The sequence below is a fragment of the Chelonoidis abingdonii genome, chromosome 4 (assembly GCF_003597395.2).
Source record: "Chelonoidis abingdonii isolate Lonesome George chromosome 4, CheloAbing_2.0, whole genome shotgun sequence".
NCBI classification, from domain to species: domain Eukaryota; kingdom Metazoa; phylum Chordata; order Testudines; family Testudinidae; genus Chelonoidis; species Chelonoidis abingdonii.
The window spans coordinates 35895058-35907811 of record NC_133772.1 but is presented as its reverse complement, the minus strand read 5'-3'; positions in this window follow the sequence as shown (position 1 = coordinate 35907811).

The following is a 12754-nucleotide window of genomic DNA, read 5'->3' as shown; positions in this document are numbered from 1 at the left end:
TGAGCAGCGCTGCTTCACCAGCGCTGGAATCGTTACACCCCAAGCAGACCAGGTGTACAGCCAGCGCTGCAGCCAGGGAGTTGCAGCGCTAGCTGTGCCTTGCAAGTGTGGACACAGAGTAAGTTGCAGCGCTGTAAACCCACCACCAGTGCTGCAACTCTCCAGTGTAGCCAAGCCCTCTGTAGACTTGTAGGTTTTAAAGTTTTACATTGTTTTGGTTTTGGGTGCAGCTATGTAATAAAAAAAATCTACATTTGAAAGTTGCGCTTTCACGATAAAGAGATTGCACTATGGTACTTCTTTAAGATGAACTGAAAAATACTATTTCTTTTGTTTATTGTTTTTACAGTGCAAATATTTGTTATAAAAATAATATAAAGTGAGTACTGTACACTTTGTATTCTGTGCTTTAACTGAAATCGATATATTTGAAAATGTAGGAAAAATGTTTGAAATATTTAATACATTTCAATTGGTATTCTATTGTTTAACAGTGCAATTAAAACTGTAATTAATTTTTTGAGTTAATCACATGAGTTAACTGCGAATAATCAACAGCCCTAGTTTTTATATTATTCAAAAATTCTTCCATCTCTACATCTTGGAGATAAGTTTAGCAAAATATTATTTATGTTTTAATTTAGGGAAGGACTTGTCCATCCAGCTTGTTGAACAATGTCAATATTGGCGATTTCATCGAGTTTTAAAACTATACTACCACCATAATCAACCCCACAGGCAAAAATCAGATAAACAAGACAGTCCTTATACCAGGCTCTGAGGACCAATCCTATTGATAGAACACACAGAGAAAACAGACACGCACAATTACGAAGTTCAAGCAAATAGCGTCTATCACCTGACCAGCAAATTACATCTTAAATAAGTGGTATAATTGCAATTATAACTCCACTGAGATAACTCTAGGATTCTTTCACACGTCACCACACAATTATTTTTCAAGGGATCCACAGATCTTCCATGTTTGGACTAATGAATGTCCAGAAATGAACATGATTTGACCACAATGGGATTGTTTTAATACAGTGCTCTAGCAACCAAATTTTCCCATTCAGAGACTGGTTTAAATGCGGATCAGCTCAATGTAGAAATAATTATTCCAATGTTCAGGTGGCACAACTGACATAAAAACAGCCTACACAGATAGGGAGTTGTTAGCCAGATGATAAAACACATGTATTTTCCCACCTGTCTACTAATGTAAAGGTCATATTACAAACATTAGTACCAAAGTACAGAACAGGGATTTGCAACATGCTCAAGGCTTGAAATTTCATTTTAAAAATTGTTGGCAAATTGGGAGAGACATAATTCTGCTTTCAAGTTTAATGTTACAATAGATAAAGAGAAAGTGCACCCCTTTTTGTCAGACTAGCACAGTGTCATTTCACAAGATAACAAAGTACACCAGCATGAATTATCTCAGAAACTATTCTGACAGTTCATTTACTATTCTTCTGCTTTCTAAAGAAGATATGATATAATAAGGTTTAGAAAATGAATGACATACTGTAAAGTGAAGGCCAATCAATCTTATATATCTCATTTCATAATACAAGAACAAGTGGTAATTAAATTAAATTAAAAAGCAACAGATTAGAATTAGGCACAAAGAAATACTAGTTTAGAATTAAGCCAGAACACATATTATGTCAGGAGATTATTGAGGTGATAGGATTCAAAGGGTTAGCTATCTGTACAGCAATTACATTTTCACAAGATAGGTAACAAATACCTTAACACATGAATGTCAGTTTGACTTTTTTTTTTTTTTTTTTTTTTTGGTGTTTGATCACCTCTTTGCAAATTCACAAAATAAAGTATTTGTTACTTAGGTTGAGAATGAGTGTTTTTTCAGTACTTTGTGGGGAGGGATAGCTCTGTGGTTTGAGCACTGGCCTGCTAAACCCACCATTGTGAGTTCAATCCTTGAGAGGGCCACTTAGGAATATGGGGCAAAAATCAGTACTTAGTCCTACTGGTGAAGGCAGGGGGCTGGACTCAATGACCTTTCAGGGTCCCTTCCAGCTCTATGAAATAGGTATATCTCCATATATTATTATAAGGGGCAGTTGCCCCATAGTGGTACCACCCATGGAAGAATTGTGACTCAAAGATTACATAGCTACTTGTACTCATTAACTGAGTATCTGAATTTTAATCATGAGTATTAGATACTTAGGGGCCAATATTGAATTTTCATGGAGTTTAGGGCACTCATCTCTTTGCATGTGGCACTCAGCACCTCATAGAATTAAGCCTCTTATAGGCAGAATTGAGCTGGAGATAAAAGCTGTTTCTGGCATATCTCCTTCCTAAAATATACTGCATAAAAAACAGCCATTTGTTCCCAAGTCCCCACTGCATCAGGTTCAGTCAAGGAGCCTTTACAATTCAGTGCCTGTATGTTCCATTATCTGTGGTATTCCTGACTGAGTTTACTAGTACTAATTTTTCCTTGAGTTAAGTCAGTATAGAACAAATGCTCATGGATAGTATGAGGAATCATTCATAGAGCTGGTCAAAAAACAGAATTTCTGGTCCATGAGATATGCTGAGCATGCAGAATTTGGATGCATCTCAACTTATCAAAGTCTTAGAATTTTTTATTAAATCACTCTTTTGTTTTAACCTTACTGAATTTTTTTGTTTCAGCTCTTACATTATAGCAGTGGGTCTCAAACTTTTTTACTGGTGACCCCTTTCACACAGCTAGACATTGAGTGTGACCCCCCTAATAAATTAAACACACTTTTTAATATATTTAACACCATTACAAATGCTGAAGGCAAAGCAGGGTTTGGGGTGGAGGTTGACAGCTCGCAACCTCCCATGTAATAACCTCACAACTGCCTGAGGGGTTCCGACCCCCAGTTTGAGAACTCCTGCATTATAGTATAATTTATAATATAACATTGTCAAAAGAACAAAACTGAAATGGAACATTTCAATAATTTCCCATTGCAACAAAACTGATAAGTTTCTGTGAAAAGTTTTGATTTAGTCAAATCAGCATTTTCAGATGGAAAATTGTTCAGCTAGAAAATTTTCAACACACTCTCATCATTCACTGTTAGAGGTACCATTTTTCAAGCCTAGTCATTTGTGGTTATACAAGTTTTTATGGCATTTTTGTAAAATTTGTGTTATTTACTTAGTTACCTATTCAAATTCCAGTATAGGGAAATTATATCCTGCCTCTTTATATTCTTTCTGTAGGTTCAATTGGATAGGATATTCCTCTCCACTATTTGTCCTGTTATGTAGCGTTTGAAGTGCCATGTAACGGCTGCCATGTTTCACCCTAGAGAGGTGATCTCATCTGGAATCACTATTACATAGTATATTCTCCCATATCCTATTCACAGGTAAATTTTTAAACAGCCTCTGACTGGTGTCCATAACTGTATATGAAAAATTGTGTGTATACCCATTTGTGTATGCAAACTGATATTTGCATGCACAAATTGGGTGTTTAACAAACCAGTGGAACCAGAGAGAGAGAGAATATAATGGTTTATAGTTGTATTATTTTTTATTTAATTTTCAAACAAAGCCTCAGAAATTACACACGCACATTTTGTATTGGCGCTTACTTACACTTGTACATAGCAGTGTTTGAAAATGTAGTCCTTTACAGCTAAACGTTATGGGTCAGATCCTCCGTTGGTGTAAACTGGCATGGTTACATTGAAGTCACTGGCACTATGGATATTTACACTAGCTGAAGATCTGGCCCTATATTTTCATTTCCTCTCTTATATCTCACATCTGAGTGCCCACTCTATTTACAGCATTGCCATCACAACACTTCAGTTTTGTAACCCCAGATTTTGCATTCAATATAATTTTAGAAAAAAAATTACAGTCACCCTCATTCCATAAATTGTTTTCCTCTTTCTCCCCTGCTGCAAAGTACATTATTCATGAACTCCCTCTGTCATTTTGTGCTTTAAGAATTCTCTTCTGTATCAAGAAGGCCATTAGAAAAATTACTCTATTTCTCTGTATTACTACACTACTACTCCCAAATCTATGCAACCTTAATTATTGTTATGCAGTACAAACCATACACAATAAGTTATTTCGACCAAAATAATCAGATCCTCTTGCTGCTTTTGTTCTATAGTCATTTGCATTTCTTTTACACCATACATTATAGACAATACTTTATCTCCCCCCACAGGCCTCAAACATCTGTCTCCAAAAGTCACGTTGCCAGGACTTAGCTCTTTTGGCCTGGTGATCATTATTTTATTGCTATTATGTTCTGGGTCTAGCACTCTGTTAGCCTATTACATCAGTAGCTCCCAACAACTGGTACTCATGCCAGTGTTGGTAATTCAGACTTTTTAGTTGGAGGGAGCAGTGTTAAAAATATAAATGCATTTCCCCTTCTCTGATCTACAATAGCTACTAGGGCTATGCTTTCCACATTTTGTCAGCCAAGCAGAAAGGCAGCTTACATCTGAAAAATGAGATAACCTCCCCATACAGTTTCACCTTGCTTGCGGAATACAGATTTAGGGTACAATTTTCAGAAGCACTGAAGTGACATAAGAGGTTTCAAAAGTGACTTAGGCCCAGATTTTCAAAGGTATTGAACTTCTATGAGAATTAGGCACCTAGTCTGCTTATGTGCTTTGTAAATCCCACTAGGAACCTAACTGTTCCACAGGACATAAATAATGAAAGAGTGATTTGGAGCAGGAGGACTCAGGGCATCCCACCTGGGTGTCCTAACCACTGGGCAAAAGAGTCATCCTCACACACTTGCCCACTCTCTGGCCCAACAACTAAGCATTTATCCAGAATGGAATGTTAACCCTATGGTGGGGAGCCCTACCCATAGGAAACCTTACCCTAAATCCCAGTACCCTAAGCATAGGAGCCCTAACCTTAGATCCAAGTACCCTAACCCTAGATGGGGAGCTGTACCCGTAGAAACTCTAAGACTAGGGCGTGGAGACCTACCCATAGGAACCCTAACACCTTTAAGATCTGGTCCTTAGGAGTGGGATCCAGAAAAGGGAGATAGATGTTGCAATGATGAGCATCACAATGCTAAACTTTTAGGTATGTAGAAAATCACAGAAACAACAGTGCAATCCACAAAGCTTAGTTGCGTGTCAAGGCTCCCTACAGGATGAATGGGGAGAGACAGGTTCCTTAAACTGTGATTCACAAAGCCAGCAAGATAGGCTGCCTGACTAAACAATGGGAGATATCAAACAGAGTAGTGTGTGCTGAGCCCTTTCCCGTCCTTGGAGATAGGTAAAGACCAGGCTGCACTGAAGTGCCTATCTCTGCTAGTGATGCACAAATGGGAATCAGCCCCCTGCAGGCAAATGGCATAGGAGCCTAGAGGTGTTTCTCAACGGAATGAGTTAAGTGCCTGCCTTACTCCACATAAAACAGGCAGAGGAGGAAGTGCTGGAACTTTTAGTCCCATGGTTAGATGACACACCTGGGTTGTGGGAGACCCAACCTTCAATTCCCCCCTCTCTGCCAGACTGGGAGAAAGGAAATGAACTGGGACCTCCCACCTCCCAGCAGAGTGCTCTAACCACTGATACAGGGTTTAGTCTGATGTGTGGCTCCCTCAGTTTCTTCTCTTGAAGCTGTTCCAATGTGGAAAAATAACAAAAAAGTGACTGGAGCAGAGGGACTGGGGCCATGGTCTCCTACCTCCCAGATGGTGCCCTAATCCCTGGGCTTCAGAGTCATTCTCTCTTTCAGGAGAAATTGAGGGAGCCATACACCAGAACATCCTGTAGTGCAGTGGTTACAGCACGCTCTTGAGACATGGGAGACACCACTTCATATCCTTTTGCCCCCTCTCACAGAGAAAAGGGAACTGAAGCTGGATCTCCCACATCCCATTGGACTAAAAGTCATTGTGTGAGTGCTGTTTTCACTCCCTTCTCTGATTAGATTTTAAATGGGACACAATCTGGTAGGTGGCCTCTGAGCACATCTACTGGATCAGACCCCAACGCAATTCAGTGAGTCAAATACCCATCTTCCTCCAGTTTATGAATTGCTGTGGTGCTTACATGGCAGATAGATACCCAAGTGCCTACGGGGAGGCAGCAGTGCACGTGCCCCAGGGTCTACAACATAGCAGCCTAGGGAAATTTTACTGTGGAAAGTTAGGCACTAAATGAGTTTAGGTGCCTACAAGGTTAGGTGGCAGCCAAGCAGGAGTTTTGCGTATCACAGTGGTGCTGCGCACAGGGACTTAGATGCCAAAGCTGCTTCGTGGATTGCACCCTAGGAATCCAAATTTCATTGATAGTTAATGCGAATTAAGAGCCTATGTCACTTTAGAAAATGAGACTTATGCTTCCAAGTCACTTGGGTCCTTTTGAAAATTGTACGCTTTGCCATAGTACTTTGGAAAGAAAATTTCTTTTGGGGCCTGTTTCTATTTAGACTTAAGCCAACCCTTCCCCCCTAAAAAAGAAAACCAAACATGGCTGCAGTTTATAGCAATCACTTAATAATAACCTTTAGTAAATAATTCCCTTCAAAAACAGAAATATGAAAGTGCACGTTTAATTTATGTTAACACTGTGACAGAAGCCAGGCAACTCACAGTGGATGTGGACATTCCATCCTTAGCACTGCACGGCTTTCCTATTCACCCTAACAACTCTTCTCAAAATAGCCCCAGTTCAGGGCAGGTGTCAGCCTTCACAATGAATGTTGGACTTTTGATGTTCAGTGTCACCATGAAGGCAATATAAACATTTAGAGGTCACAGGCCACACTTAATTCATTTGCCTAATCTGCACTGATAGTAGTAATGTATTGAGATTTAAGAACTCTGGCAACTGTGTGTTGTTACTGCCACTTTAAGGACAGGAACAGTTGTGTAGCAGAGTTAAAAAGACAAGCTGGAAATTGTTGCACCTTAAAGGCCAGAGCCTTAGCTGACATAAATTGCAAAACTCATTTGACTTCAATGGAGCATTACTGATTTGCACTAGTTGAGTATCCAGCCTGAAGGGTGAACATAAGAATGGAGCCGACTGAGTGTTGTTTATAAAGAAAGACTCCTCACTTTGCTAACAGGATTATTCTTCTGTTACTTATTTTGTGGTTGTTTTGCTGATTCAATTAGTCACTATAATTTATATTAAAAGGCATAATGGGGTGATTGGATTTTGGCAGACATACTGTCAGAAGGCTACGTAGGTATTAAAATATACGTAGGCATTAAGAGCAACCTTTAGACTAATATATATGAGCTGAGGCCCAACATACCAGACCATAATCTGCATCTTCCTGGTGCTGCTGCCCCTCCTTTATATTGTTGAGTACTGCCAACTGCTATAGCTGCTTCCACTCTTCCTCTGTTGGGTGCTGCTGTTGCTCCTGCTCTTCTGTGTCCTCCTGCTGATGTTCTGCACACAGTCATTGGGTGCTGCTGTGCTTCACTGATGGACTTTGGCACCAACTGCTGCTATTCTACATCGTCAGGCACCATCGCCCTCTACTGCTATGTAGCTCTGTCTCCTTGGGCACCACTGACTTGCTCCTGCTGCTGCTCTGTGTCATTGAGCACTGCCTGCTGATGCTGCTTTGTGTCGTCACTGCATATTGCTGCAGCCTTCTGCTGCAGCGGTGAGCATTACCACATGCCATTGCTGTTGCTCTGCATTTGTGGCCACGATCACCTGCTGCTGCAGATGATGTGACTGACAGCAACAATACAACGTCTATACGTTGGATCTTCCAGCTGGCAGCCTTTTCTCCTCCATTCATCCAAAGATGGTGCTGGGGAGGCCTTGCACAACTAGCTCCCTAAACAATATCTCCTTTGGAATCAGAATCACAGAAATATTCTGCTTCTGCAGGTTATGATTATGATATGAGATAAGGGTCACTATCCAACCAGCCAGAATCCTGGGGTTCATCTTATTTATTTTTTAATTGAAAAAAATGTACTCTTAGGAGTACTATAATGTTCAGGAACAATAACTTATAGACAACAGACCTAGTTTTCCTCAGTCAGGACCACTCAAGAATCTAACCCAGGGGTGGGCAAACTTTTTGGCCTGAGGGCCACATCGGGTTTCATAAACTGTATGGAGGGCCGGTTAGGGGAGGGGGTCGCGGCCTGATCCCCACCTCCTATCTGCCCCTCCTCCAGGACTCCTGCCCCATCCAGCCACCCCTTCTCCCTGTCCCCAGACTGCTCCAGGAAACCCTGCCCCTGACTTCTCCCTGATGCTCCATCCAACCCCCCCTCCTTCCTGACTGCCCTCCCGGGGCCCCTGCCCCCATTCAACCCCCTGGTTCCCCCACCTTCTGACTGCTCTGACTCCTATCCACACCCCCGCTCCCATACCACTCCCCAAACTCCCCTGCCCTCTAGCCAACCCCCCCGCTCCGTGTCCCCTTACCGCGCTGCCTGGAGCATCGGTGGCTGGCGGCGTTACAGCTGCACCGCCGCTGCCATCGCACAGCACAGAGACCAGGTCAGGCTGAGCTCTGCAGCTGCGCTGCCCCGGGAACTCACAGCTCCACCACCCAGAGCATTGTGCCAGCGGTGGAGCGAGCGAGCTGAGGCTGCAGGGGAGGGGGAATATTGGGGGAGGGGCTGGGGGTGAGCCTCCTGGGCCAGGAGCTCAGATGCCGGGCAGGAGCTGGATGTGGCCCATGGGCCAAAGTTTGCCCACCTCTGATCTAACCCCACCCTCCAATTAACTAATGAAACACCTCATTTTATCAATGGTTACATACAGCAAACGCTAATAATAATACACAAAGGCATCCATATGATCTCACTATAGTAAAATAACTAAGGAATAATAAGCATTCCAGTAATATTATGGAGAGGCATTAGCTTCCCTGTAGTTAAGGTTACAGTCAGTTTCCTTAACTATTTGTGTTACAAAGCCCTATATTAGCCTCTGCCATCTACAAAAACTTTCGTTTGGAAAACTGGTTTGGCTTGTAAGGCGAAAGAGAATGTTTCTGCAAAGTATAGAGAAAATTGGTCAAACTCTGTTTGAATTTCAAATCATTAAAAAATTAGCTGATTAGAGAATATCACTCCTCTAGTATCTCTGTGTTCTTCTAACTGAAAACAGCATATTCCCTTAAATCTTGAAAATATATTTGCAGAGTATTTTAAAAGAAAATGAGCTGCAATTAAGCAAAGTTTTTAATGATTTGTTGTCGTAAAAGTTTGGCCTCAATTCTGCTTTCACTGATGTCAGTGGAAAGTTTTTTTTCCCATTGATGTCAAGGGTAGCAGGACTGGGCACTCTATATTTTTATGTTTTTTTCTGTATACTGGTTGCAGCTTAGCCCAAAAGGATCCTCTATAAGCAGTAGATAATGAAGACGGTCAGTTAGCTCAGGAAGTACAAGTGAGTGTTTCCAGAGCTGTGTGTTGCTAGGTGGCAGCAGGAAAGGGTAACTTATGAAAGTTTTTCAACTAAAATATTTTCCTGCTGAAAAATGGAGTTAAAAAACGAGAAAATTTTGATTTTTTAAAATTGAAATATTTCAAGATCAAAAGAAATTTTTTATTTTAAATTGCATTTTAAATTTTAAAAATTTATTTGAGATTTTTCCCCAGCTTTTCTCACTTTACCCCCTTTTTCCACTAGAAAAAGAAGGGAAAAGGGGAAAACACTGGAAGAAAGTGTTGAAAACTCACCTTTTCTTTTTGTAAACCTTTTTTCCCTACTGGTAAAAGGTGGAGATATTTTTAAAATGTGCAGTAAAGTGGGGGGACAATAATCTCACACTTTTTGTATACTTTTTCAACTGGAAAAGTGTGAAAAAATGAGATGAATTGTTATTTTATGTCAGTTTTTAAACATTTTTAAAATCTTATTTTTCAGAATTTTCAGGATAAAAAAGTAAAAAAGTGTGATTGTGGATTTCTCCCCACTTTATCCCACTTTTGAAAAATCTTTCATTTTTTTCCCCCCAAATTTTTCAATTGAAAGGAAAAAAAGTAAAAATGGAAAGGAAGTGGGTCCTTACTTTCTCTGGTTTTCTAAAAATCTTATTTCCAGTTTGAAAAAAGAGACGGTACAGAAAAAATGAGAGACAAAAGAGAGGAGGGAAAGACCCACATACAAAAAGATTTAAAATCAGGACCTATTTTTTTCCCCCGTTTTTGAAAATTCAGTCAAAACAAAAAAATCTGCTGAGAAATTTCCCATGAAAAATTTTTGTTCACAATTTTTCATGGGTAAGTGTAGTGTTTTTTTGACCCATTCTAGTGCTAACCTTTCCAAGATTCAAGCTAATTTTGATTCCCTTTTTATCTAAAAATTGTGATACTATTTGAGATTAAAAGACTTCAAATTAGTCTTTTTGAAATATTTATGAAGTGTCTGAAATTCTTCTGTGTGTATCAGTGTAATCTAACCACATTTCACTTCTACTGTCTACTCCCAGCCATCCTCACTGTTATTGCTCAATCTGCAGAGAGTGTGCAAGAATAGTGCCACAGTGCCTGTCACTCTGTGAATGCCAGTGTAGCTCATATTTCATCTTATTTATGTAAAAATACATTTTTAAGGACAGGGATAGTAAGATATTTGAGAACATGACTATATTAAAACTAAGCACGAATCTCACTATTGAAGCTGATGGAAATAAAGAATGCCAGCAGACATTAAAGCTGATGATGACCCTTGTTATTGATGAACTTTTTCACTTACCAAAGCAGAGATCCCGGGGAGATGTATTGCTTCTACAAAATGCGGTCTTGTCAATAGGTAATTTCTGAGCACTCTATATTTTTATGTTTTTCTCTGTATACTGGTTGCAGCTTAGCCCAAAAGGATCCTCTATAAGCAGTAGCTAATGAAGACGGTCAGTTAGCTCAGAAAGTACAGAGGGTTGCCAATTTAGGTCAGGTCTCCTTTGTTTGTGAAATACTGTTCTTCTGGAAAAAGAACAGGGAGTACACGTGGCACCTTAGAGACTAACAACACATATATTAAGATGATGTATTGCTGGCAGACAATTTGTCTCCACATTCTTTCCACAACAATTTAAAGACTACTGAGAAACATAGTTGGTGGTTTCCAGCCATCATTAGCTCACTCTTTGAATTAATCTGATGACTCATTAACCTCATTTAGATAACCGTATCTTCATTAACATACACAAAACAGGAGATGTTTTGAAAAAACAACTCTTTGGAAAATTCCAAAAACATGATCTTTCTTTCAGATATCAGTTAAGGTTTCTAAGTGACAACACAGTACTTACCTGTCACATCATTCCCCAAGGAAAGGCACAGCCACATCTTGCACTATCCGTACTGAACACACAAAGACTTGGTTCTCCCAGGAACTCTATGGAAACATACTACTGGGCCCAAGAGCAGTCCTACAAACTTCAGTGGGACCACTCAAGTGCATAAGCATTTGGAGAATTGGTGTCTTAACTCATTTTTAAAGAAAGGGTTTTGGTTTTTAAAATGATATTTTCTAATAGGGTGTGATATTTGTAGCATTTTTCATCATCTTACGTTTATACTGTTTCAAAAGGAATTAAGGCAGAGGGTTGCCAATTTAGGTCAGGTCTCCTTTGTTTGTGAAATACTGTTCTTCTGGAAAAAGAACAGGGAGTACCTGCAGCACCTTAGAGACTAACAAATTTATTTGCGCATAAGCTTTCATGGACTAAAACCCACTTCATCAGATGCATGCAGTGGAAAATACAGTGGAAGATATATATACACAGAGAACATGAAAAAAATGGGTGTTGCCATACCAACTCTAGCCAGAGTAATTAATTAAGGTGAGCTATTAGGTGAGCTATTTTCAGCAGGAGAAAAAAAAACTTTTGTAGTGATAATCAGGATGGCCTATTTCCAACAGTTGACAAGAAGATGTGAGTAACAGTAGGGGAAAAAAGTAGCATGGGAATACAGTTTTTACTTTGTATAATGACCCATCCACTCTCAGTCTTTATTCAAGCCTAATTTAACGGTCCAACTTAATTCCAATTCTGCAGTTTCTCACTGGAGTCTGTTTCTGAAGTTTTTTTGTTGGAGTATTGTGACTTTGAGATCTGTAATTGAGTGACCAGGGAAGTTGAAGTGTTCTCCAACTGGTTTTTGAATGTTATAATTCTTGACATCTGATTTGTGTCCATTTATGCTTTTTCGTAGAGACTGTCCGGTTTGGCCAATGTACATGGCAGAGGGGCATTGCTGGCACACGCTGGCACATATCACTTTGGTAGATGTGCAGGTGAACGAGCCTCTGATAGCATGGCTGATGTGGTTAGGTCCTATGATGGTGTTCCCTGAATAGATATGTGGACAAAGTTGGCAATGGGCTTTGTTGCAAGGATAGGTTCCTGGGTTAGTGTTTTTGTTGTGGGATGTGTGGTTTCTGGTGAGTATTTGCTTCTGGTTTGGGGGCTGTTTGTAAACGAGGACTGGTCTGTCTCCCAGAATCTGTGAGAGTGATAGATTGTCCTTCAGGATAGGTTGTAGATCCTTGATGATGCGCTGGAGAGGTTTTAGCTGGGGGCTGAAGGTGATGGCTAGTGGTGTTCTGTTAATTTCTTTGTTGGGCCTGTCCTGTAGTAGGTGACTTCTCGGTACTCTTCTGGCTCTGTCAATCTGTTTCTTCATTTTAGCAGGTGGGTATTGTAGTTGTAAGAATGCTTGATAGAGATCTTGTAGGTCTTTGTCTCTGTCTGAGGGGTTGCAGTAAATGTGATTGTATCTTAGAGCTTG